The sequence below is a fragment of the Sapajus apella genome, unplaced genomic scaffold (genome assembly GCF_009761245.1).
Source record: "Sapajus apella isolate SASKATOON/1434 unplaced genomic scaffold, GSC_monkey_1.0 scaffold64, whole genome shotgun sequence".
Taxonomy (NCBI): Eukaryota; Metazoa; Chordata; class Mammalia; order Primates; family Cebidae; genus Sapajus; species Sapajus apella.
Window position 1 is genome coordinate 2,778,262 of NW_022437004.1, and position 27,037 is coordinate 2,805,298.

At 37.3% G+C, this 27,037-nt stretch overlaps 1 protein-coding gene and 1 pseudogene across 2 annotated transcripts in view; one reads left to right on the forward strand and one right to left on the reverse strand.

Moving 5' to 3' along the window:
* The window catches only part of LRRC8C (leucine rich repeat containing 8 VRAC subunit C), a 110,980-nt gene that overhangs the window by 25,951 nt on the left and 57,992 nt on the right, over positions 1 to 27,037 (forward strand). The window lies entirely within an intron of this gene.
* On the reverse strand, positions 22,141 to 22,552 carry LOC116529918 (annotated as a pseudogene).

Genomic DNA, 27,037 nt, shown 5'->3' on the forward strand with positions numbered 1-27,037 from the left:
CTGGATGGCTAGGTAGCTTGTTTCTAAGCACAAGTATTTCCCTATTAAACTTCATCAGAAAACTGCTTAATCGTTTCATTAGGAATGTTTGTTTTTTCATAGAAGGAGATTGTCAATTCTGATTTGCAAGTAGATTCTGTTCCTGATCAAGTTTGAAACTTTTTTTTTTAATAGTCACTCAACTTAGTCTTTGCAGGTCTGTCTTAGTCAAGGAAAAGTCTATCTATCCCATTCCATTTTTGCATTAGGGTCGTTGAATTTGTTACCTACTCATTAACTTTTTAGGTTTCTTTAGTTATACTTTATATCCAGAGTCAATTACAAGCACTGTTTATATAAACGTGGATAATACTTTGAACTGGTTTTCTATGCCAGGGCAGATTTCAAAGCATAACCTAAACTAACATAGTTTCATCGTTATCTACTTTATATTGTTTATGGACCTGGGCTTCTTTATTTCTGTGTTCTGTTCTACTTTGCATGCTTTCTTTTAAAAGGCACCACAAGAAGTGTTTAGTAATCCACTTAAAGGATCTTGTTGTGTGATCAGCCCATACACTGCCATATGATATTGCACAACCAGTAAGGCCAATGAGTTAACATCTTTGTGGAAGCTTTGTAAAATCCTTGAAGTTATGTTTTTTTTTATTATTGCTTCTTTCACACTAGAAATACTTTTTATAGTACTTTTCTCTCAGCTTGTCTACTCCAAGGCCAGAACTCAGAGAGTATCTAACTTATTGCTATTAGATTTTGCCTCTAGTACTTGTAACTGTGGTATCCCTATTTTCTTGAGGACCCTTTTTCCCGGTCAGATTCTTGTCCTACTAGAAAATTGTATTCCATACTGCCTAAAAAATTGAGGTTCTGTTGGTCACAGAGTAGATACCAGACAAGTATCCGGGGGAGGGGAGGTATTCTGTGCATTTCTAACATTTATGAAGTGTAACATTAGTACCTTAATAGGATTTTATACATAGGGGATTTAATCCCAAGAATGCAAATGCAAAAATTTCATGGAAAGGGGATTTAATCCCAAGAATGCAATGTCAAACTAAATTTATCTCTAAATGTGACACTTTGGGAACAGCATGTTAGAAATTAGGTTTATTCATGACCAGGCATGGTGGCTCATGCCTGTAATCCCAGCACTTTGGGAGGCTGAGGCAAGAAGATAACCTGAGGTCAGGAGTTCAAGACCAGCCTGGCCAACATGGTGAAATCCCATCTCTACTAAACATACAAAAATTAACTGAATGTGTTGTTACGTGCCTGTAATCCTAGATACTTGGGAGGCTGAGACATGAGAATCACTTGAACCTGGGAGGCAGAGGTTGCAGTGGGCTGAGATCACGCCACTGTACTGCAGCCTGGGTGACAGAGTGAGACTCCATCTTAAAAAAAAAAAAAGGTTTATTCAATTATGTACGAGTAGGGAAGGTGGATATATTCTATTCTTTTTTGTTTGTTTGTTTTTGTTTTTGAGATAGGGTCTTGCTCTGTCATCCAGGCTGGAGTGCAATGGCACCAGTTTGGCTCACTACAACCTCTACCTCCAAAGCTCAAGCCATCCTTCTACCTCAGCCTCCAGAGTACCTAGGAGCACAGGCACAAACCCCCACGCCCATCTGTTGTTTGTAGAGACAGGGTTTCATCATGTTGTCCAAGCTGTTCTGAAACTCCTGAGCTCAAGCGATCCACCTGCCCCACCTCCCAAAGTACTGGAGTTACAGGAGTGAGCCACCGTGTCCGACTGGGAGGACATATTCTTAATGAACCTATACAAATAGCTACATTTGTATGTAGCAGCATACACATGCCAGGAGCAGTAAAGGGTCTTAATGTGTATGGTAATGACTATCATCCCACATAGTTTTGTGGACCAGGCAAACCTATCTATGTCACATTTTTTACAGAATTATAGATTCCATGATAGTGGATTTATCGTCAAAAAGTTTTATTGCTTTTAAGTATGGTTAGAATAAGTAAAGTTTATCTAAATGATCATTAATAAAAATTAGTTGTGTTTTTCTAAGCTTACCTCTTTAAAATTCAATTTTGAAAGGATTATTATAATCTTCTGGGTAGTCACTAGTTTATTGTCACAGCTTTTCTTGTCATTTCATACAGGATGTTTTCCTTCATAGTGATAAAATACTAGAAAATTTGTGAGTTCCAGAATTCTAAACTGTGTGCTTGTGCTGTGTAGTATTCTGAGGAATACAGTCCCTCACTCTCTGAAACCAGGCTTCTGATGCATACAGTACTATTTGAGAATATGCCAGTGAAACATTTGAATTTTGATATAGCTGCAGGCATAGCCAATAATCAGAGATGTTTAAGTTACAATTCTTTTGTTTCAAGTTTTTAAAAAAGACAACCTACAAATGCACTGAAATAACCTACTAAATTAAGGGTTAGTGATAATCTAAGAAGAAAAACAGGAACTTTTTCAAATATCTTTCAAAAAATAAAACATCAATGGTAGGATAGCTTTGTATCAATTAACTCTTGAGTTTATAACAATTATAAACTGACCAAAATATAAAATGTCTCATTTTTTAATTAACTCTTGAGTTTATAACAATTATAAACTGACCAAAATATAAAACCTCTCATTTTTAAATTTTAGTTATTTATTTATTTGAAACAGGGTCTCACTCTGTTGCCCAGGCTGGAGTACAGGGGCACAATTGCAACCTTAACCTCCGGGCTCAGGCAGCTCTCTCACCTCAGCCTCCTGAGCAGCTGGGACTGCAGGCATGTGCCACCGTACCTGACTAATTTTTTGTATGTTTAGTAGAGACAGGGTTTTACCATATTGCCTATGCCGGCTGCCTGCTGCTTCCTCTTAAAGTGCTGAGATTACAGGCATGAGCCACAGTGCCCAGACAAAACCCCACTATTTGAAGGCATGGGAATGCCACCAAAGCAAGTAGAAATGGAGAGGAACTGATATTTGAGAGAAAGAGACTGTACTGGGTGAGATTTGGATTATGGCTTTTCTCCTGAAACCAGTACCCAGTCCATATGGTCTGGAGCTACTAAATCTCACACCTAACACTGCAGTTATACTGACTTGAAAACTCAGAAGGTGGAATTTGAGCCATGCTCTGTGGCTGGAAAGTGAAGGGGAAATCCTAGCGGGCAGGGGAAGTCACGTAAAAGAGATTGCCCCAAATCTGCCTATAAACTCTTAGCAAATCTTGGCCTGATCCCAGAAATTCTCATAAAAGGAGTTAGGCTCCATGTAAGCCTAAAACACCTGAGCAACAGGAAGCCTAAAATGCTTGAGCAGATATTTTAGCTGCTGCCCACCTTACAGAAGACAGTTTAGTTTTAGTATAATCAAGTTAATGGCCCGCTAAAGCTAAAACTCAGCACTTTTCAAAGGGAGAGAATGGACTGCAGAGCTTCCATATTATGTCATCCAGAATATCCAGGATAAAATCAGACTAGTAGGCATGAAAGTGCACAGGAGATATAATTCATTATCAAGACAAAATATAGTCAGTAAGCATTACTCCAAGGTGATACAAATGTTAGAATTGGCAAATAATAATTTTAAAACTGCTATTATAGTATTGTGAAAAGAAAATATAGTCATAATGAATTAACAGATGAGAACTCTCAGCAAAGAAATGAAAATTATAAAAAACAGTAAAATAGAAATTCCGGAATGAAAAATCCACTGAATGAGCTTAATAGCAGATTGGAGATAGCAAAGTAAGGAAGAGAGAATTTAAACATGTACCAATAGAAATCATATAACCTGAAGAATAGAGAGAAAAATGATTGAAAAAAAAATTGCATAGAGCCATAATGACATGTGGGAAAATGTCAAGAGCATAAGAATGTCCTGGAAGGAGAAGAGAGAGGAAAAAATGGAGGAAAAAAGGAGAGAACAAAGTGAAGAAAGAATGGCCATACACTTCACAATGATGGTGAAAACACAACAACTTACCAATATATAAAGCACATCATACCACAGGCAGGTTAAGTATAATACCATCCCTGGATATATTACAACTGCTGAAAACCAAAGGCAAGGAGAAAACTATAGAAGCAGCCAAAGAAAATTAAAATACATGTCATACAGTGTAACAATATGAATGATGACTGAGTTTTTTCTCAAAAAAGGATAAAACAAAACATTACTATTGAAATGTTAGAGTGTTTTCTCTGAACCCAGTAGAATTAAATTAGAAATCAGGAACAATAAGATATCTAGAAGAGCCCCAAATATTTGTAAATAAAATAAGAAATTTCTATGGGCCAAAGAAAAAATCCAAAAAGCTTACAAATATTTCAAACTGAATTATAAAAACATTGAAATTAATGGGAAGAAATAATGAGACATAGCTAAAGCAGGGCATAGGTAGGTTGGTAGGAAGATGACCAGATAGATAGATAGATAGAGATTAGATAGATAGATAGATAGATAGATAGATGGATGGATAGATATGGTTGTATGGTTATCTAGAACTTGATATTCTTATATTAGGAAACATTTAATATCAAAGATCTTAGTTTCCACCACAAGAAAGCTGGATTAAATTCCCAAAAACATAAAAGGAAATACTAGATTTAAGAACAGAATAAATGAAATAGAAATTAGATAAATGATAGAAAAAAATTAAATAAGACAAATGTTGGTACTTTGAAAAGATTAATGAATCTAGCAAAAATATTAAAGAGGTGATGGAGAGTGGGAGATGGATAACCCAAATTACCAATATCAGGAATGAAAAAAGGATATCACTGCAGACCCTCTGACATTTAAAGGTTAACAAGGGAATATTGTGAAAACTATATGCCAATACATTTGACAACTTAAATGAAATGGGAAAAAATTCTTGAAAAGCACAATTACAAAGCCTGGCAGAAATTTTATTCATAACCAAAAACTTCCCATAAGGTAAATTCATACAAAGGGAATTTAAGCCCAAGAATGCAAGGTTGGTTTAACATTCAAAAATCATTTGCTATAATTCATTATATTAAATGGACATATGATTTTTCTCCTTTATTATCTCAGTAGATGCATTCAATATTTTCAACATCTATTAATGATAAAGATTCTCAAAGATTTTCTATAAATCTCATAGACATATTTTATTTAAAATAACCTATAGCTAACATCATACTTAATGGTAAAGTTTTGAATGCCTTCCCCTTGAGATCAGAACTAAGCAATGATATCTGCCCTCATCACTTTCATTTAGCATTATGTAAGAGGCTGCCCAGTGCAATAAGGATGAAAAAATTAAAGATTAAAAAAAGAAGTAAAACTATCTTTCTTTATAAGCTTTGTGGTTAGAAATTGGGATTCCAGGCCGGGCGCGGTGGCTCAAGCCTGTAATCCCAGCACTTTGGGAGGCTGAGGCGGGTGGATCACGAGGTCAAGAGATCGAGACCATCCTGGTCAACATGGTGAAACCCCGTCTCTACTAAAAATACAAAAAAATTAGCTGGGCATGGTGGTGCGTGCCTGTAATCCCAGCGACTCAGGAGGCTGAGGCAGGAGAATTGCCTGAACCTGGGAGGCGGAAGTTGCGGTGAGCCGAGATCGCGCCATTGCACTCCAGCCTGGGTAACATGAGTGAAACTCCGTCTCAAAAAAAAAAAAAAAAAAAGAAATTGGGATTCCATATTCTAAGGAATCTACAAAGTAACAACTAAAAATAGTAAGTTTGCCACACTAACTTCTAATTGACATGCGGATATTTAAAATTTACTAAAAAATCATACGAGTAAATCTGTTGACAATCATCATGGCAGTCAACCCTTGTATGTGAACATGAATATGATTTTACTTACTCTGTAAGGGTATTTAATAACATAATAACATTAGTAGTATTTTATCTGCTAATTTATTTTTACCTGACAGCTTTCCGCATAATGTGAGTGCAATAAACAGGGCTGCCTACTGTTGACCTAATTAAGGAATAAATCAATAAAAATTAGTTATTTCTAGCCTTTCTTTCTTTTAAGTGCCATATCCTGAATTATAGGAGACAGAGCAAATCTTTGGTGCTACCTGGATGCTGTCTATTATGTATCAAATATGAATTGGGATGTAAAATCATCTGCTTACTTTTATATAGCTCCAAATTAGGAACATTATCTTAAAGGAAGGCAACATTTTAAAATGTTGTCAGTTAAGAATACAGATGCCTAGGGATAAGAAAAGGTCATAGTGTTGTCTAGATTATTAACTAATAACTATATCAGAAAGTACATAAGAAGTGTTAGAATTTTAATTTCTCTAGAGGCCAGCACTCTATTATTATTCTTGTTTATTTTCAGTATTCATAGTTTTGAAATACTAAAAAGCAGCACAAAAACATGAAATCTACTTGCCCCTTCTGAAAGAACACATTTGGGTTGGGTAAGAAAAACATACATAACTTTTCCTCTCTGGGTACAATATACAGTAAGTAAATAACTTTACAGATTTATTTTCAGAAAAGACCATCTCAAAAATAATTTTTGTTTTTGAGTTACCATTACCTATCCTATTTAGCTACTTTAAAAAATAATTTTATCTCAATATGTTATTTTTCATACAGATCACACAGGCCAAACAATAGCGTGTGACCATTTTTAATGTTAAACTTTAGTTTTTAAAGTAAAATTACTAAAGTGGCAGGATCACTGTAGCCCAGGAGTTCAACACCAGCCTGGGCAACATGGCAAAACCCCATCTCTACAAAAATTAAAAAATAATTAGCCCGGGCATGGTAGTGCATGCCTGCGGTTCCAGCTACTCTGGAGGCTGAGGTGGGAGGATGGTTTGAGCCCAGGAGCTGACACTGCAGTGAACTGTGTTTGCAACACTGCACTCCAACCTGAGTGACAGAGCAAGACCCTGTCTCAAAAATAAATAAAATTAATTTTATAAAGTGTGTTATGAAATAAGATTATAGTATTATTTGAATGTTATAAAGAACAAAATATGCTAATAAATCTGATACATAGGTTAAAACTATTGTATAAGTATTTTGCCAAAGATTATTCATTAAATTTCTAATTTTAATATGAGCTCCCATCTTGAAAATTAATTATCTTAAATTACAATTCAAATTACCCTTTCAAATAATACCATTACTGTTCAGATTCAAAACCTATAAGAGAAATACAACATCCCATGATTTAACATTACTGCAACATTGCCTAAAATTTACAACCATTAAAGAACAAACACTAGTTATAATTCAATGTTGTTGAGTACATCTACAGTCCTAAATTTTTAATGTGATTAATAACCAACCATCTGACCTATGAGACAAATATAAGGAAGTTAGTATCTTCCAGTTTAATACACATTCTATCAGAGAACAGATAGGGCAAACCAAAATACATGAACAAATTGTGCAAACTAAAATACATTTTTAACAGCTTTATTGAGATATAATACACATATCATATATTTATTTACCGTATACAATTCAATAACTTTTAATATAATTATAGAATCATGTAACTATCACCATAATCTAATTTTAAAACATTTTTATCACCCCAGAAAGAAACATTTATGCATTAGCTCTTACCCCTGCTCCTCATCCTCTACTTCTCCCAGCCTCTAGACAGCCATTACCCTATTTTTGTCACAATAGATTTGCCTATTCTGGATGGCTCATATAAGTGGTATTAAAAATACATGGTTTTGTATGTTTATTGCAGCACCGTTCACAATAGCAAAGACTTGGAACCAACCCAAATGCCCATCAGTGATAGACTGGATAAATAAAATGTGGGACATATACACCATGGAATACCATGCAGCCATAAAAAAGGATGAGTTCATGTCCTTTGCGGAGACATGGATAAAGCTGGAAACCATTATTCACAGCAAACTGACACAAGAACAGAAAAACAAACACTGAATATTCTCACTCATAAGTGGGTGTTGAACAATGAGAACACATGGACACAGGGAGGAGAACATCATACACTGAGGCCTGTTAGGGGGTGGGGGGCTAGGGGAAGAATAGCAGGGAGTAGGGAGAGAGAGGAGAAATAGCATTAGGAGAAATACCTAATGTAGATGACAGGGTGATGGATGCAGCAAACCATGGCACTTGTATACCTACATAACAAACCTGCATGTTCTGCACATGTACCCCGGAACTTAAAGTATAATAATAAAAAAATTACTATTAACAGCAAAAAAACAAACGAAAAACTGTTTTTTGGGACTAACTTCTTTCACTTAGCATATATTTAAGGTTCATCCATGTTGTAGCATATAGCAGTATCCCATTTCTTTTCGTTGTCAAATAGTATTTCATAGTATCAACATACCACATTTTGTTTATCCATCCATCAGTTAATGGGCATTTTGGTTGTTTTTACCTTTTAGCATTTGTAAATCATTCTTTTATTAACATTCATGTATAGGTATTTGAGTACTCATTTTCAATTCCTTTGGATATTTCCCTAGGAGTAGAATTTATGGATAATATGATAACTCTGTGTTTGACATTGTGATGTAAATGAGCTATAATTTTTGCATCCTATCCCTAACTAGAATAAAATCAGTATTAAGGCATTTAGCTGTCTTTTTAATGATGTTTAACAAACTAATTTGTGTAAGCATTAATCATTGCTGGAATATCAACTTCAAATTTTATATAATTCATAGTTGTGCACTAAATACTATTAAAACATTAGTAAATCTCTTTATGCTTTGGATTAAAAGCTCTAGTTAAATATGGAAAGAGCTGCTGAAAGCTGACAGGGTGGCTATTTGCATTTTTGTTGTTCCTTACCTTTAGTGACCTGTAAACCATCCATTAACTCCAAATATTCCTTCTGTGCATTTTTCCCCTTTTTGTTGTGTGTCCTGGCAAAGAGATTTAAGATTTTATTATTCTAGATGTGAATAACTGCTATTAGCTTCTGTTTAGAAAATATGAACTCCATCTATTTGAAAGTCTTCTTAGTCATGCTAATTTCTCTCTGGAAGGAGGTAAAGTAACTTTCAAAAAATAAAACACCTCTCCTTGAAACATTCTTTCAGACACTACTCTTTTGCCCAGGGTGGTGGTGGAGGAACTATCTTGACAGGTTGTAGATTCTGTTTTCATCTGTTTAGAGATACTCTTTTAATTCACTGTCACCTATACTTGGCAGAAATTTCCTTTATCTCTTTCTCATCACACTCTTGTGAAATCACCCAGGCAGATTTCCCCTTCTCTCTTTGTTTCAATGTGAATTCGTTTGTTTAACGAGGTGTTCTCCAAAACACAGGACAAACTTCTGAGATCCCTTAACCTTCATTCTTAGAGGCATTCTAAGCAAGTGAGAAGCTCTCATTCTAGTAGTTGAGTCCTATGTACTCAAAGGGCTCACTGACCAAAAATACAGAACACTATAAATAACTGTTTACAGACACAGGCAAATGTACAGGAAACCTCTGAACCTATTCCTGTAGGGTACAGTTTAAACTGTTTGACAAATGTAAATACTGATACAAATATATACACAAACCCACTGCAGGCAAAACACAAAATAACTTAAGATTTCTGTGAAAGTTATCATAGGATAATTTTTAAAAAGTTAAACATGACTCTTAAATAAATATAGAATGAACATGTCAAAGATTTATTTAACTCATAAATGAGGGAGCCAGCAGGATGGCAAAACTGGTGCAGAGTATGCAAGGAATTACTTTTGAAAGGAATGTTAGAATAACATTACTAGATATAAAACTAGGTAATGTCCTTCAGGGAAATAAAACCTGTAATGTTTTGAGTTTTCTACTGACCAAAAACCTACAAGTCTGGAATTCAGTCAGTGGAAATTAGCAAGCAAAAAAAAAAAAGTATATTTCCCCAAGTAATCCATGAGTGGGCCAATTAAATAATTATTCAGTATTACATTTGAAAGGATATATTGCTCTATCTTTGCCTTTTTCCAAGTTTTGGATACTTTTTGAAACAATGTATACCTGCTCATCCTAAATGTTCTTTTTAAGGGCTTTAGTTGTTTCTTAGTAATATAATAAGCATTAAACCATGGAATGTGTCAAATACAAAACACTGGCCATGGAAATCCTCAAACTTAGAACATGGGTGCTAGAAGCAGAAGTTTTGGGTTCTACACTTGAATACTTACATCCCTCCAATATGAAATACTGCTCTGATTTCACCCTGGGGGAAGAGTCCTGTTTTAACTCCAACCCCAAGTTCAACCGCTTCTTGGGTCTCAAACAGCTCTCCAAGCTCTCAACTTAGATGGCAAGTCATTTTAAGCCCAGTAGAATGGGAGTCCTGGCCGGGCGCGGTGGCTCAAGCCTGTAATCCCAGCACTTTGGGAGGCCGAGGCGGGTGGATCACGAGGTCAAGAGATCGAGACCATCCTGGTCAACATGGTGAAACCCCGTCTCTACTAAAAATACAAAAAATTAGCTGGGCATGGTGGCACGTGCCTGTGATCCCAGCTACTCAGGAGGCTGAGGCAGGAGAATTGCCTGAACCCAGGAGACGGAGGTTGTGGTGAGCCGAGATTGCGCCATTGCACTCCAGCCTGGATAACAAGAGTGAGACTCCGTCTCAAAAAAAAAAAAAAAAAAAAAAAAAAAAGAATGGGAGTCCTTTCAGATGGCCATTAGACATTGACATTCACGTGCTCAAATTGCCATAATTCAGCAGAAAGAAGAAGAAGAAAAGACCAGGCGCAGTGGCTCATGCCTGTAATGCCAGCACTTTGGGAGGCCGAGGCAAGTGGATCACGAGGTTGGAGATTGAGTCTATCCTGGCCAACATGGTGAAATCCCTTCTCTATTAAAATACAAAAAGTTAACCAGATGTCATGCGCCTGTCCCAGCTGCTTGGGAGGCTGAGGCAGGAGAATCCCTTTAACCGGGAGGCAGAGGTTGCAGTGAGCCAAGATGGCGTGAATGCACTCCAGCCTGGCGACAGAGCAAGACTCCATCTCCAAAAAAAAAAAAAAAAAAAAAAAAATCCAGCAATTAAGAAGAGTAACACAATGGGTAACAATAACATATATGCCATGAAGTACCTTGTTCCAGAAGCTGACAACAACTCTGTTTCTCTTGAGGTGAGCAAATCTCCAAGGGAGTTCTGAGAACCATTGCAGCAGGAATTGACAATCTGTGGCCCATGCAGTTTGGGTCAGTGCATCCTGTTTTGGTATGGCCCAGTCGCTGAGATTGGCTTTTCCATTTTTAAAGGATTGTTTAAATATTTAAAAAACAATATGCAACATACAGCACATATGATTTACAAACTCTAGGCATTTGCTTTCCCTCCCTTGATAGGAAAGAGGCTCTGGATCCTTGCATTTTAAAAAAGATTGACAGTTTACTTGTTAGTGTGCAATAAAGCTTTACAACAAACTTGCTGTAAGGGAAGAGTTTGTTAGTAGGCTAATTCAGAGATTTGCTTTTGATAGGGACATTTTGTAACAAAAGAGAATGGTTAGAAAAATCACTAGATTTGACATCAAAGGATACAATGTGTGGTTAAAGGTCAGTAAATTCTTGGTTGACAGCTGGTCAACTACATGGGTGGAATCTAATTTCCCAAAATAAGTCCTAGTGTCATTAAAGTTCATGAGAATCAATTACTGTAGCATTTTATCAGGAATACTCATTTCTTTCTGAGAGGAAGTTGTAAGTAATATCACACAAACAGGTTTGGGATGATTTTTTTTTTCAAGGCAATGTAGCATATTTTTAAAAGCATACACTGGAGTGCTGGGGTACAATAAAATAAAAGTAAACTGTAGGAATCTTTTGATGCCACACTAACTCATACTTTGGAATTTAGACACACAATGAAATATGAAGATAAAACACTGGGAAAAGAATCAGAAGACCATCACAGAGTGGGTTAGAGCATTGAAAACAGAATCTATGTGGGAAAGATGAAAAGAACTGAGATACTGCTGCTAACATGGGATCCAGGAAAAAGTAATTACTTTCAGGGGTGTGAAAGGGTCTCTAATGGAATCTGGAGAGCAATCTTACCTTTCTTCTGAAAAGAGATAAAAGTTTAACCAGCTGCACAAAGATTTTGGTAGTTAAGAAGAATAATTTTCAAGCTTCAAATAAACAACCTTTTCACAAATTTTCATAGTGGCTTGGTCTCTAGGATATCTTAAAAATAGAACAGAATTCAGGCTGCCTGCCATGGATTTAGTGTGGTCTTGCCTGAAGGTTTAGTCAGATAACCCCTTATGATCAGCCTTGTGTTATCATTTAAGACCACACTAGGTACGAGACTCTCAGCGTTGGATCAAAGGAAAAATCAAAGAGGACCACACTGGCTACAGATCACCAGATCCACTGCCTTTCTAGAGGATTAAAAAGAAAGCCACTGTCCCTGAGGACTTACTCTATAACAGAAGGATAGGGTAAACAAATATACAAGTGGCAAGTTATGGGATTGCAGTATCACAGGAGAATAGGGAAATTGTTGCAACTGTATAAACATCTGGAAAGGGACACAATTAAAAATACAGCTCATAAGGCAAAGATCTGGAGGAGATAGGGAGACACCCATATTTGCGGAGGAGAGGTCTGAGAATAGGGGACAGCAAATATAAATATGTCCCCCTGGCATGATGGTGGAACAGCAAGAAGGCCAGTGTGAGTGCAGAGCTCCGAGCAATGGGGAGAGTGGTCATTAAGAGAGGGTGCTGTAGGCTCATGAAGTATCTTGTCCACCTCTACTGTGAATGAGATGAGGAACATTAGAGGGTTCTTAATCTGACTTGAGTTTTCAAAGGATCACTCTGGCCGTGGTAAAGAGCAATCCTTAGCCCACCTTTGGGCGCAGGACATTTGTACTCAAGAAATTATTGAAAACCCCAAAGAGCTCTAACCCCAAAGAGCTCAGACATGTAAATCTGATAAACATTTATCTATTTATTTTAAAATAATAATAATGCCAATGCATGTTAACACAAGTCACTTATTTTTTGAAATAACTATATTTTCCAAAACAAACGAACAAAAAGATGTCAGTGTTTAAGTTTTTGCAGATGTCTTTAATGTCTAGCATTCAGTCTGTTCACTGTCCTGTATCATGTAGCCTCTAGAAAGCTTCACTGTGCACTCACAAGAAAATGAGTTTAAAAGGCCAATAATGTTTAATATTCTTGTGAAAATAGTCTGACTTCACTGATTCCCCAAAAAGGCACACTTTGACAAACAGTGGTAAAGAGTAGACTCACTGTGAGAGACAAAGATGGAACCTATTGTAACAAATCAAATGAGACATGCTGGTGCCTTGAGTTATAGCAGGAGAGGTAGGGAGAACTGGTTAGATTCTAGATAGATTTTAAATATTGAGCCTACAGTCTTTGCTGGCAGAATAGAACTGAATGTAAGAGAAAAAAATTAAAAATTAACTCCAAGGTTTTGAACAGAGGAATTGCAGAGATGGATTTCCTATTTACTGAAATATGCAAGGTTGTGGAAATAGCAGATTTGAGGTGAAATGAAGAATTGTTTTGGACTTGTTAATTTCAATCCAGCAGTATCATTACTGGGTATTTACCCAAAGGAAAAGAAATCTTTCTATCAAAAAGCTACCTGCACTCATATGTTTATAGCAGTACCATTCACAACAGCAAATATATGGAATCAACCTAAGTGTCCATCAATGGATGACTGGATAAAGAAAACTGGTATATATACACAATGGAATATTATTCAGCCACAGAAAAGGATGAAATCACGTCTTTTGCAACAACATGGATAGAACTGGAGGCTGTTTTCTTAAGTGAAACAACTCAGAAACAGACAAAACTGCATGTTTTCACTGAGAAGTAGGAGCTAAATAATGTAAACACATGGACATAGAGTGTGGAATAATAGACACTTGAGACTTGGAAGGGTAGAAGTGGGGAGGCTGGTAAGGGATGAGAAATTACTTAATAAGTACCATGTACATTATTCAGGTGATGGTTACACTAAAATCCCAGACTTCACCACTACGCAATATAGCCATGTAGCAAAATTGCACCTGTACCCTTTAAATTTATGCAAAAAAAGAAAGAAATGTCTATGAAACACCCAGTTGGAAATGTCAAGTCAGCAACTTGACATTTAAGTTGCAATTCAGGTATTCCTCAATACTTTTTAAGAAAAGAATACATAAAAGTAAATTTTCCGTGTCCTTCTGTGTCTGAAATACACTATTCTACTCTTAAATTTGAAAGTGAGTTTGACTGGGGACTAAAGTCTACACTGACAACCACTTTCACTAAAAGTTTGGAGGCCTTTTACCACTATTTTCTAGCATACAATATTGTCCCTGAAAAGTGTGATACTGATCCGATTGTTTCTTTATATGTACCCTTTTACCGTCTATTTACCGCCTCCTCCAAGCTTTTAGGATCTTCTTCTTATCCCCAATGTTCATGATAGTATGGGTTTTTAAAAATTCATTTTGTGCTAGCATTTAGTAAGCGTTTTTTTGTTTTTTGTTGCTGTTTTTTTTGAGACAGAGTCTTGCTATGTTGCCTAGACTGTATTTGAACTCCTAGGCCCAAGTAATCCTCCTTCCTCAGCCTCTTGAGTATCTGAGGTTACAGGCATGTGCCATCATGCCCAGCTAGTCAGCCTTTTTAATATGAAGTCTCATGTCCTACAATTTGGGAAAATTTTATTGCGCTTTTTTCTTGATAATCTCTGCGTTCATTTTCTTCTTTCATTCTTTAGTTAATTTCTGTTATTCATATATTGAATCTGGAGTCTGCATATTATTTTTCCCCATTTGTCGTTTTCTGCTATAAGATGAATTTCATCAACATTATCATCTAACCTTATGCTGATTTTTTATCTTATTTTTAATTTCCAAGTTTTTTTCTGGTGTGTTTATTTTACAAATACAATATCTCCTGCTAGCTCTCTGAGAATATTAATAATAGTTAGGAAGTTTTTAAATGTGAACTCCTTCTCTCTGCTTTACTTTTGGTTTCAATGTATCTTTTATTTGTTCCGTTGCATATTTGTCTTATTTTATCTTTCAGTTGGAGGCATTCCTCAAGTGACTGATGATCTATACCTGTATCTTCATATGTCTTAGTCTGTTTTGTGCTACTATCACAGAATATCAAGACTGGGTAATTTATAATGAAAAGAAATTTTCGGGCTCACAGTTCTGAAGGCTGGGACTCCAATATCAAGGTGCAGGCATGTGGCAAGGGCCTTCTTGCAGCATTACCACATGGCAGAAGGCATCACGTGGTGGAATGGCAAAGAGAGGGCTAGAGAGAGCAAGAGCCAGAGGGGGCAAATCCACTCCCAGGATAACATTAATCCATGTATGAGGGCAGAGTCCTAACGACCTAAAGAGCTCTTAAAGATCTCACCTCTTAATACTGTTATGATGGCAATTAAATTTCCGCATGAGTTTTATAGGAGGCAAGCGTTCAAACCGTGCCATCATATTTAATAGTGAAGCATAGAAAGCTGACTAGGAGTTCTTTGTGAATTGTAGAACTTGTCCACCGAAGGGCTACACAAGAGGGTTATCAGGTCATAAGCAGCCTGTTTGTTGTATAACTTCCACTAGGATGCATTGCTACAGATTGAGCATTCCAAATTCAAAAATCTAAAATCTGAAATGCCTCACAATCCGAAACTTTTTGAATGCCAATATGCTGTTCGAAGGCAATGTTCATTAGAACATTTTGGGTTTTAGATTTTCAGATTTGGGGTGCTCAATCAGTAAGTATAATAATGCAGATATTCCAAAATTTGAAAAAATTTCAAAAAATATCTCATTCCAAGCATTTTGGGTACGGGATACCTGGATAGGATTACAACTCCTAGTATTTCATTGCCTTCCAATCTAAGAGCACATCTAAGTCATCTTTATCCCCCATGCAACCCATAGGGGTGGCGCTGTGTGTGTGTATGTGTGAGTGTGTGTGTAAGTGTACTGATTGGACATGTACAGGTGTCGCAGTGTTGAAAGGTACCAGGGTAGTAGGACTTGCCCAATATATTATAGTCAAAAGCGGAGTTGGTTCTAGAGCATTGGACTTTTAGTTTAATGTTCTTTCTACAAGTGATGCTCCTCCTGCTTTCCATCAGTGCCTTTACCGGCAGGAAACAGATTTTGTGCATATTTCAGGAATCTGGTAGTAGAGTTTAAAGTACTTTGCTTGAAGGACCAAAAATTTTGTTTAATATCTTATATTTTAACTTTTAAAAAGCACATGAATTTTGCCTTTGATTCTATATCCTTGTTTGTTTCAATGTAATATTTTCTTTCTTTCTTTTTTTTTTTTTTTTTTTTTTTTTTTGAGAGAAGGTCTTGCTCTGTTGCCCTGGCTAGAGGCTGGAGTGCAGTGGCATGATCACAGCTCACTGCAGCTTCAACCCCCTGGGCTCAAGCAATCTGCCTCAGCACTGCAAGTAGCTGGGGCTACAGGCACATACCACCACACCTGGCTAATTTTTAAATTTTTTGTAGAGACAAGGTCTCAATGTGTTGCCCAGATGGGTCTCACACTCCTGAGCTCAAGCCATCCTCCCACCTTGACCTCCCAAAGTGCTAGGATTACAGGCATGAGGCATCAGCCTGGCCAGCATTTTTTTTAATCCAAAATTTTTGAGTAAAGTCAGTGTACCAGGAAAATATTTTCCCCTTCCTCCATGTGACATCATTCACCTACTCCAGTGGGAAAGCCCTGCCTGTGTGACTAAGAGGTGAAGACATCAAGTGCTGTCTGTGTCAGAGAGATTCTCCGTCTCCTCTCCACACACACACCCACCCCACGCACAATGATGACTTGAAGAAAGGACATTCTTTCTTTCTCTCTCATAATAGTTTTAACATAGTCATGTGGACCTGTGATGTTGAGGACTTGGCCTCCTTATGTCTTGGTATTCTACCCTTGCTAACTTGTATCCCTTACTCGTCTGTTGAAGATGATTAATACTAACCTTGCATCCCATCTCAGAGGTGGGGAGGAGGGTATGTGGAGGGCTTCCTTAAGGATGCAACTCCAAGTTGAGTGCATCTTTTCTGTTTATATGCCGTTGGCTAGGACTAAGTCACACAGTCATACCTGCCTTCAAAGGGGCTGGAACATTTACTTTATTATTATGTAAAAAGGAGAGGCTGAATACTGGAAAGCAAGCAGCTGTGTCTCACTGTGATGCTACCATCTTACAGCTAGAGGCACAAAGAGCACAGGGACATTGTAGTAGCTTACAACAAAGATTCAACATAAGGGCTCTTTCAGTGACATGTCTTGAAGATCATATGACTCACATTCTGTGAGCTCTCCCTTGAGGGGACATGTTGATCCCATAGATTGCAGCTAGTTTCTTCAACCTCAGCTGCTGACCATCCTGTAGACCCTGTAAAGGCAACTGCCTGTCAGGTGTGGGATGGGGATGGGCCCTTGCTCTTAAGCACCTGTTTATTAACTTTATCATTATTGGTCTTAGTTACCAAGGCTTTCTTAAAACATTGGATCATGCTCCAAAGATGCTAGGTGCTGGGTAAGCTCAGAGTCACATTGTCAGTGGGGAATCTAGTAGAATTGCACATTTGGGACCTCTGGGTTCCCAGGCATGTAATTCAAGCATTGGGGCAGGTTGCCATTTCACAGAGTTTTGTTTCTTTATATCCATGCAACAAACATAGGTAACACATGTAGTTAGAGATAATTGACTGGGAGAAATTGACCTGTCTTGACGCAATGGAAAAAATAGCAAATATTTTCAGAGGACACCACAATTCGGGGGTACTTTTAGGCACTTTCCATGAACACCAGATATAGTGGAACATACAATAAATTGGATTTTTCAGAATCCAGAAGATTCCAAGAGAGAAGCCTAGCTAATTTTCTTTTTTTAATTCAAAGTTGGTTAAATAATACACTGTTCTAAAAAGCAAGACGTCAGAAAATATTTTCTTATAAACAGTGAGTTTGTGTCCTTTGTAGGGACATGGATGAACCTGGAAACCATCATTCTCAGCAAACTGACACAAGAACAGAAAATCCAACCACATGTTCTCACTCATAGGCAGGTGTTGAACAATGAGAACACATGGACACAGGGAGGGGAGCATCACACACTTGGGTCTGTGGGGGGGGAACTAGGGGAGCGATAGCGGGTGGCGGGGAGTTGAGGAGGGATAACATGGGGAGAAATGTCAGATATAGGTGATAGGGAGGAAGGCAGCAAACCACATTGCCATGTATGTACCTATACAACAATCTTGCATGTTCTTCTCATGTACCCCAAACCTAAAATGCAATAATATACATATATATTTTTTTAAAAATGTAGTTGACAATTTTCACATTTACTGCCAGGTACTTTTCCAAGTGTGCATGATTCAAAGAGGTTAAATAACCTGCCTAAGGCCACTAGCTGGTAGCCATAGAGCTAGATTTCAAACTTAGGTCTTTCTGGCTGCAAAACTTACATTGTAACTATTTCATTATATAAAATGGTGAGTAGAGATGGCTGATTTTTATTTTTATTTTTTAGATTAATATGGCCACTTATGACTAAACTTGGAGTTCTGAGAATGTAGATTTTCAATGAGGTAGTGTTATATACATCTAAGGTAATAACAGGAGTATTTTTTGTTTGTTTTACTGTTGACATGTATTGCCGCGGACTAAGGACTTCATATCACCCTAAATGTACAAAATTGTAATCAGTTCATAGGAAGAGAATTTGTATAAACTACCTGTAAATTTTGTATTAAAATGCTATCACTATATTGTTGGTAGCCTAAACAGGAGCATATCCTGTCTTTATGAATGGCTTTCCTAACGTGGTGGGCCCAGGAAGTAGTGGCCATTGTGGTTTAGTAGATACTTAATATGATGAAAAATTACTAAAAATTTCTGAAAAAATCTTCAGGAGACCTATTCTTCAATAGAAGGGGAAAACATTTGAAACCTGAACTGAGGTCATGTATGTATTAGAGTATTTTATAAACAAACCATAGTCGGTAAGATGTGTTATTAATATCAAGCAGCAGATTTGCTTCCAGAGGATCTCAGGAATGTGAGTGTATGACTGTATGTAACTTTACATTTACTCAGCTGGACTAAGATTTCTTTTTTAATTGAAATATACTATGCTTTCAAAAAGCCCCCTTGTGCCACATCCAAGAGCAGAATAGGTTCCTTTTATAAGGAAACCACAAATCTTGAAAACAGCAGTTTTCCTTGATGTTCTTTGGCCACACTACTGTTTGGTTTAACTAGCGTTTCTGGTATTGGACTTGTTTGAGTCTCAGAATGACTTTGCGTAGAACTGTTATATTTCTGCCAGACCTCTTCCTGTTGACATATTCAAACTGAATCAAAATTATTTGGGTGATCATCATTAGCAGTGTTAAGTATAGCATTTGAAAACAGTCTAAGGGTCTGAAATATTAATTAACCAATTTGGGTGTGTTTGCTTGGAAACCTGGAATGAAGCCTGTTGAAAATATGTTTTTAGAATATAATCTGAAAGGGGCTTTAAAAATTCTGAGGCTCAGTCAGATTTTAAAATACTAATTATTCATATCTCAACGTCTCATACTCTAAGGCATTTTATGTAGTGGAAGTGGGGAAGATGGTAGAACACTACATTTTAAAAATAAGCAGCTATGTCCTCATTTTAAGGAAGATTATACCTAAGTATCATTTCCATTTTTATATCAGAATCACCTATGAACAGGATAAAGGAAATCCTCATTATCTTTCCAAAACTAAACAATTGATATAAAATTGAACTTGCGTATCATTATTTTTCATTTTGAGTGATAAAGTATAAAATGTTTCTTGAAAATATGTATGTACTGTATGCTGAAAATGGGCATATTTCTCACAGGGAAATGGACTACCTGTACTCTTATTTAGCTATTGGGTGAAGTGTAGATTCCACTCTTTAAATTCTTTAAAGTTATAAGTGCCTGACCAAAAGGCTGTAGAGCTAAAAAATTTGTAGCCAAAGAATTAGCCACAGCTAGTAGAAAAGCAAACAAATTTAAAAGAAGAAAATGTATCTGAGTATGTATATATTACACTCTAAGTATGATGTACATTTAAAAGTGTCTCTGATATTATAATGTGAGTTAATAGGAAATTTTAGGTAGTATCTTTTCGTGTGTGTATGTATGTCTGTGTGTGTGTGTGTGTGTGTGTGTGTGTGTGTGTGTGTGTGCGCGCGCGCGCGCGTCTGTCTGTCTGTGATGAAGTCTTATTCTGTTTCCCAGGCTGGTCTCAAACGCCGGTGCTCAAGCGCTCCTCACACTTTAGCCTCCCAAGTAGCTAGCCTGTGTCACCAAGCCCCGCTATCCCAGTTTTTATGAAACACTTCTATAAAGGAAAATACCCTTTCCTATTAACTAATTCCTAAATTCATTCAAGAAGGAATTCAGCTCCATTTTCAATTCATTCTGTTTTGTTCTGTTGTCTATGGAATGTTAGGTTTAGTGACTTAGATTAACCGGTTCTAAAAACAGATTACCTGGGTTATACACAGGGCCCCTCTCCTTACCTCTGTATAACCACAGGCAGGATATTGACCTTCCTAAGCCTCCATTTCTTCAGTAAGAGTAGGCTTATAGTACCTGGAGCCCAGAGATATATTTGGGGGTTAAGTAATGTAATATGTGTGATGTGCTTGACACTTCTAGGTACATAGTAAACCTTAGATCATGTTATGATGGAGATGGGGTTTTCCTTTATACATAAAGAGAAGTTCATTTTATAGTAACAGTAATTTACTGTTGCTGTTAATAAAACTGTCAATAAAATGGTAATGAACTATTACTCTAAAATAAAACACTGATAAACATGGACCCCATCAGAACTACAGTTTTAATGTTCAAAGCATCATCTACATTGAGAAACTGTTCTGAGGGGTAAATCATTGCTGTACATGTGGAGCTATGTACATATGTACACAAGTACATAGCTCTGTGTCATGCAAAACTGTTACTCCTCAGTCAACTAGGTCAGGGGCTGGGCATGCCAAAATGAGCAACCTGGTCTCTGCCCTTACAGTGTGGGAGTGGAAATAGTTGAGAATATAAATAACCCAGGGGAGCGAAGGAGTGAACAGAGCAAGTATGAAAGTGTTGATTTTGGAGTGCTTATGAAAATACTCAGCCACAGGCTTCCAAAACAGGACACTGCAGCCATGGTCTGAGACCCTTCAAATATTGTACAAGCAGTATGCTCTTCCTGAGAGAGGGTGGGCTGTGTGGGGAAGCCTGACAGTCCTGATGTGGTGATCTGGGAAGGGGTGGTGTCTAGGTAAGTATTAACCAAAGATGTGATATTAAAATATAAATTCATAGAGTACTGAAATCGTTTTAAGTTAGCAAACCTTGCCTTTGTAGGTCCAGATAAAGCTCTGGTTTTTCCCTAAGACCTCACTTAGTGCGTAGCTCTACTTTTTAATCACAAATGGAAGAAACATGTTTCTGAAGAATAGGTCTCAACCTCGGCTATATGTTGGAATCACTTGATGACCTTTAAAAAAAAAAAAAAAACTGAAAACCTCATGCCTAGGCCCCCCACCAGGGGTTCTGATTTAACTGCACCCAAGCATCAGTGTTTGCAAAACTCTCCAGGTGATTCCAATGTGCAGTCAAGGTTGCAAGCCACTCTTCCTCCCCATCCTAGGTTTTATTTCCCGCCAAGGATTCTATAATAAATTTCAGTGTTCTCTAATAAATCTCAGCCAAACTCTGTCAGCAGGGTTTCCAATCAGAAGTTATTAATTTAATACCAGTCCATATCTTTTCCCTTCGAAAACGTGTATTTTCTGCGTTTCAGTAAGTAATGTTGGCTTCTGGAGAAATACTCATCTGAAGCTCGTAGTGGAGCAACAGAACCTTTCTCATCAGCACCCTGACTCCAGACAGCAGGCTCACCATCAAAACATGATTCACTGTCCTACTTTTTACATCTCCTTGGCATGACCAACCCTCAGATTTTGTCCTACAACCATTTATTTGGTCATTTAACAATGGGTTGTTTCTTCGTAAATCTCTGTGATGTGCAGAGCTGAAGCATTTTGTACTTGGCACTGCAGTCTAAACATGGGCGTCCATGCTCTGGACTCCTCCATTAAATTTGTGTATTCCTTTGCTTGTCTCAATTTATGTAGTGTTTTTCTTTTTTCCAAGTTTCCGTTATTTACTAATAGTGTAATCACCAATAGATTTGATCAACATGGTTTTATGCATTTAGGGAAGAAATATTTCTTGGTTAAGTGGTAAATTGTGTGGATGGCTTCTGGAAGACTTTCATTCTAAAGCAGTTTTATAGTGAAACATTTCAGTTAGAAATCTAGACCTTCTTTCTTCAGTTTGCTGTCCGCATTCACTGAGTAGAACTTGTATTGATCATTGAGGCCCAGTTTGTTCCAGAGCTCTGGATTATTTTTTCTGTCCCAACTAACATCTGGATCGAACAGTGCCAGACACAAGAAATAGAGGGCTGCTCCAGTACCTTCGGCTCCAATAAATACAAAGAGGGAGATCAAGCTTGGATGCTTCTTGGACTGAATGATGATCTAATGGAGCATGCTTTTGGCAGAGACCTCCGACAAGAAAGGAGAGAACCAGCTTAGCTACAAGCCTCTGGGAGATGTAGTGTCTCCCTGGTGTTTCTTTATAGGTTCTGTTTCTACTACTTTACTCTTTTAATTAACAGATATCTATTGAGTGACAAATATGGGCCAGGTACTCTTCTGGGCATTAGGGACAAAACATTTTCCAAATTGGGCAAAAATTTCTGCCCTCATGAGACTTGCATTCAAATGGGAGAAGACAGAAAAGGAAATGCATAATTAGCTAAAATATACATCGTATGTTCAAAGGTGTTAAGTGCTACGGAGAAAAATAAGACAAGGCAGGAGGAAAGGGAGTGGTGTGGCTGAGATAGGGTGAGATATTAAATCGGCTTTGCAGTATCATCCAAACAAGAGGGTGAAGGCTTGGACCAGACGGGTAGTGATAGAAATGGTAAAAAGTGGTTGGAATTGGGTAAGTTTCAGCAAGGCCTAAAGAAGGTGAAGGATTGAGCCCTGCAGATACCAAGAAGATGAGATTTCCAGGCAGAAGTGCTGCACATGCAAAAGCAGGAATGAACCTGGGGTGTCAAGAAACCACTACAATAGAGGTGTCCAATCTTTTGGCCTCCCTGGGCCACATTGGAAGAAGAATTGTCTTGGGCCACACATAAAATACACTAATGATAGCTGATGAGCTAAAAAAAAAAAAAATCACAAAATCTCTTATGTTTTAGGAAAGCTTACACATTTCTGTTGGGTTGTATTCAAAGCCATCCTGGGCCACATGTGGTCTGCAGGCCGCAGATTAGACAAGCTTGCGCTAAAGGCCCAGTGTGGCTGGAGCAAAGTGAGTGTGCAGGAGAGGGCTATGAGCCTGGTGTGGGGTAGGAGATAGATTACAGAGGGCCTTTTAGGACTTTAGTAAAGATTTTGGCTTTTTCACTGCATGAGATGGAGAATTATTAGAGGATTTTGAATGGAGAAGAAACCCAGGATCATTCTGGTTGCTAGCTTGAGACGACTCTATTGGGGTCATTGGTAGAAGTGGAGAGACTAGTCAGGAAGATATTGTAGTAATATAATTGAGAGATGATGGTGGCTTGGATCAGGGCAATAGCTAAGATGGGTCAGAAATCGTTGGAATCTAAATATATTTTTTAGGTAAAATTTTTAGCCCTTAAATATATGTCTATGTAATATTTTTCTATATTCCTCTTAAAATAGAGCCCTAAACTCCAGTAAGGGACCTGAATAATGCTAGCTATAACAAAAGGTTAACTGTCTTACTCTTGAATACCACAGATTAGTATTGTGTTGTCTTTTTAAAGAACAACATGATTGCTGACTTGCCCCACTTCTGGCCCATCACCGCTTCCCACAGCTCTCACGATCCCATTTTACAGTGCTGGTGCATTCCCGGTCACTGGCCGTTGAGTACAATCATGCACCATGTATTGACATTTCAGTCAGCCACAGACAGCATATACAGTGGTGGTCCCATAGGATTGTAATGAAGCTGAAAAATTCCTATCACCTCATAGTCATCATAATGTTGTAGCACAACACATGACTCACATGGTGGTGGTAATGCTGTTGTAAACAAACCTACTGCATTGCCAGTTATGTAAAAGTATAGCATATACAATTACACATAGGATATAATTCTTGATAATGATAAACAACCACGATAATGGTTTATGTATTTACCGTATTATAATTTTTATCATTATTTTAGAGTATACTCTTGTACTTATATTTTTTAAAAAGTTAACTGTAAAACAGCCTCAAGTGGGTCCTGTAGGAGGTACTCCAGAGGAAGTTATTGTTCTCAGAGGAGATGAGAGTTCCATGTGTGTTATTGTTATTATGTCCCTGAAGACCATCAGGTGGGATACGATGTGGAGGAGGAAGACAGTGACCTTGATGTTCTTGACCCTGTGTAGGCCTAGGTCAATATACATATTGGTGTCTTCATTTTTAGTTTAAAAGTTTAAAAAGCAAAAAATAGTAACAAAAAGCTTATAGAATAAGGAATAAAAAATATTTTTGTGCAGCTATAAAATGTATTTGTGTTTTAAGCCAAATGTCATTATGAGTCAAAAAGTTAAAAAGAATATTTATGAAGTAAAAAAGTTGCAGTAACCAGTTTATTATTGAAGAAAGAAAAATATTTGTTTATGAATTTAGTGTAGCCTAAGTGTACAGTGTTTATAAAGTCTACGGCAGTGCAAAGTAACGTTCTAGGCCTTCACATTCACTCACCACTTACTTGCTGACTCATCCAGTGACGTCCAGTCCTGCAAACTCCATTCGTAGTAAGTACCCTATACAGGTGTACTATTTTTAATCTTTCATACATTTTTATTGTGTAAAATATTAAAAATATTAAAGTATAAAATATTAAAAATATCTTAAATTTTTATATTATATATTAAATTTTATATTATATATAAAATATTTTTCTATATTTAGATACACAAATACTTTTTCTATATTTAGATATACAAATACTTACTATTGTGCTGCAGTTACCTATAGGATTCCGTACAGTAAAATGCTGTACAGATTTATAGCCTAGGAAGCAAGAGGCCAAACCACATAGCCCAAGTGTGTAGTGGTCTATACCGTCTAGGTTTGTAACAGTACACTCTATGACGTTCACATGGCAAAACTGCCCAGTGATGCTGATGCATTTCTCAGAACATATATCCATTATTAATCAATATATGACTGCATTTTGACCCAAACGATCCATGATCACTATTGAACTCTGCTATTGCTTAATAAACACTTATATTCCCTTCCTGCAGCCTTTACCTTATTCCATGGTAGGTCCCTGGAAGTTGACAGAGGCTGGCAATGTGGATAGAGGAAAAAACATGATACTGTTAATAATACTATAAAGGAGCCCATGGTTCAAAACAAATGAGGCCCAGGGAACCTTTTGTCCCACTCCTCTCCTTTGTTCCTTCTCCCAACTCTCTAAATAAGATAGAATCTTCCTTTTCCAGCTCCATGCAGATCTCTTAGGTGGCCTCTTATGACTTCTTTGCTTCCTCTTTGCCCCTAAACAGAGTGCAGGTGTCATGAGAAAATGCAAAGTGGTACAAAAGAAATCTGGTGTTCTCTTTCCCAAAACGAAATGCACCTTACTCTAATTTTTGGTAGTCCCATAAACATTTCTGTTATTAATTTTTAAGAACTGGGATAATTTCAGATTAAGTAGATGCTCATTTCTCATTTCATTGATTCAGCAATTACTTTTTGAGTACTTTTTATGTGCCAGGTACTGTTCTAGGCAGTGAGAGACAGAAGTGAACAAAACAAAATCCCCATTTTTAGGGAGCTTACCTTATGACGCAGTGGAGTGATAGACATACAAATAAATAAGGAATACCTGTATAGTACATCTGATAAAGATAATGCTATTGAGGAAAGCACTTAGGGAATGAAAAGGGGAGTGCTGGTATGTCATGCCCTTGCTGCTGGTGAATTGTGTTAATATTTTCAATAGGTGGCCAGAAAAGGTGTCTCCAATAATGATATATGTGCAGAGACCTGAAGGAAGTAAGAAAACAATATTCATGCCAATATCTGGTGGCAGAATGCTCCTTTCTGCAGGAAGTCCTAGATAGTTTTTCCTTCCCTATATATTCCGTAGGTGGTTTCATCCTACCACTTTTTATAACACTACTGACTCCCAAACTTCTGTCTCTATCCCAGATCTTTCCTCTCTCTAGTCTACTGTATCCAGCTGTTTGTGGAGCCCCTCTACTTGGATGTCTAGTAGACATCTCAGATTTCAGATGTCTCTATCCAAACTCCTTATCCCGCTCGCTAAACCTACTCTTTCTGTAGCCTCTCACTCCCTTTATTAAATGGCAATTCCATTATTTCAGCTTTTCAACCTAAAAATCTTGGACTCATATTGATTCTTCTTTCTCAAATCTCACACCCAATCCATCAGCCAGAGCATGAGTTACTTATATTGGGAGAAACTAAAGGAGGAAACGTGGGGCAGTGGAAGGAAGAAATTAAAGTAAAACACAAAGCAAAGCAATAACAGAGTTACCTGCAGGGCAGTGTTTGACGGGATGAGGAAAATCTAAGCTTAGGGCATTTGAGCCTTGGAACTCAGGTTGCTGGGAAATCATCATAAGCCATATTCCCTTAAAAAGAGCTTAAATTTTTAAGCAGCTTGCTATGTTTTGATATCCCTTAACATCAAGAGTGAGTTAGTTGGCAAAACTCAGGCTGTCAACCCATGGATTAGAAAGAGACTTTAGATACCCATAAGAATATTTTATATAACATTTACCTAAAGTATTTTCCATTTTCTGCTTCTGGAAACATTGTGGGACCTGGGTACAGAAACCAGAAGTGCAAAGTCATAATAATAATTTTAAAAAACAGTGAGCATTTGAACCAGTCATAGAAAAATGAATGTTCTTTGTTGGCATATCTACAATAAAGCAAAACACTTAGCTGAAACATCAG